Below are 783 nucleotides of genomic sequence, written 5' to 3' on the forward strand. Positions count from 1 at the left end.
AAAACGATTGATTCTTCAACCCGGCATCCTATAAGGCCCAGCAGATCGCCTTTTATTTCCCCGATGATTAGTTTGGGTGACTCACACCCACCTTTTTCACCACTTCCTTCCATCTCTGTTCATAATCTCTAGCTGACAGGGTCCTCTTTTCCAGCCCTATCTTGCTCTTCAGATGGTATTTGAGGTAAAGCAGTAATCCAGGGCCGGATATGTAGGACCCTGTCACAAAACCTTCCATTCTTGTCCTCCATATACACTCTTTCAACACTGCTACCGTACAGAAAAAAAAGCCTCACCTTCCTTCGAGAGTCCAGTTGGCGGTATTATCTTTATCATAGAGCCAGCCGACAACTGTACTCGTCCCAGATGCGACAACACGTGTTCTGCATAAATTATCAAGCTGGAGAGCTGACGACAATGTACAGAAGCGTGTTAGACAGTTTCACTGTCCTGCTCGCATCTTGGACATGTCGGTGGCACTGCTAAACCGTGCCTGGATAACTTCTCGCGAACAGGTAGGGCATTCCTGTAACACTGCCAAGTCAGAGATTTTTGGAAATTAACCAAGTACTCTGGCTTGAAGGTTTTCTGAAACAGGTTGGTAAGTTGGTTCTCGTCGAACCCCAGAGCTCCTCCTAGGACGTCATCGTTTTTCCTCTCCACTAGCTCTCTATAGAATACCGAAGTGGTATTCCTGCAGCCAGCCTTGCCCGTCTTGTGGATAAGCCAGAGTGCCTGACGGGACTCCTTCTGCCATAAAGTCAGTTTGTGTCTTTTAATGAG

This window comes from Octopus bimaculoides, chromosome 22 (assembly GCF_001194135.2).
Source record: "Octopus bimaculoides isolate UCB-OBI-ISO-001 chromosome 22, ASM119413v2, whole genome shotgun sequence".
Classification (NCBI taxonomy): domain Eukaryota; kingdom Metazoa; phylum Mollusca; class Cephalopoda; order Octopoda; family Octopodidae; genus Octopus; species Octopus bimaculoides.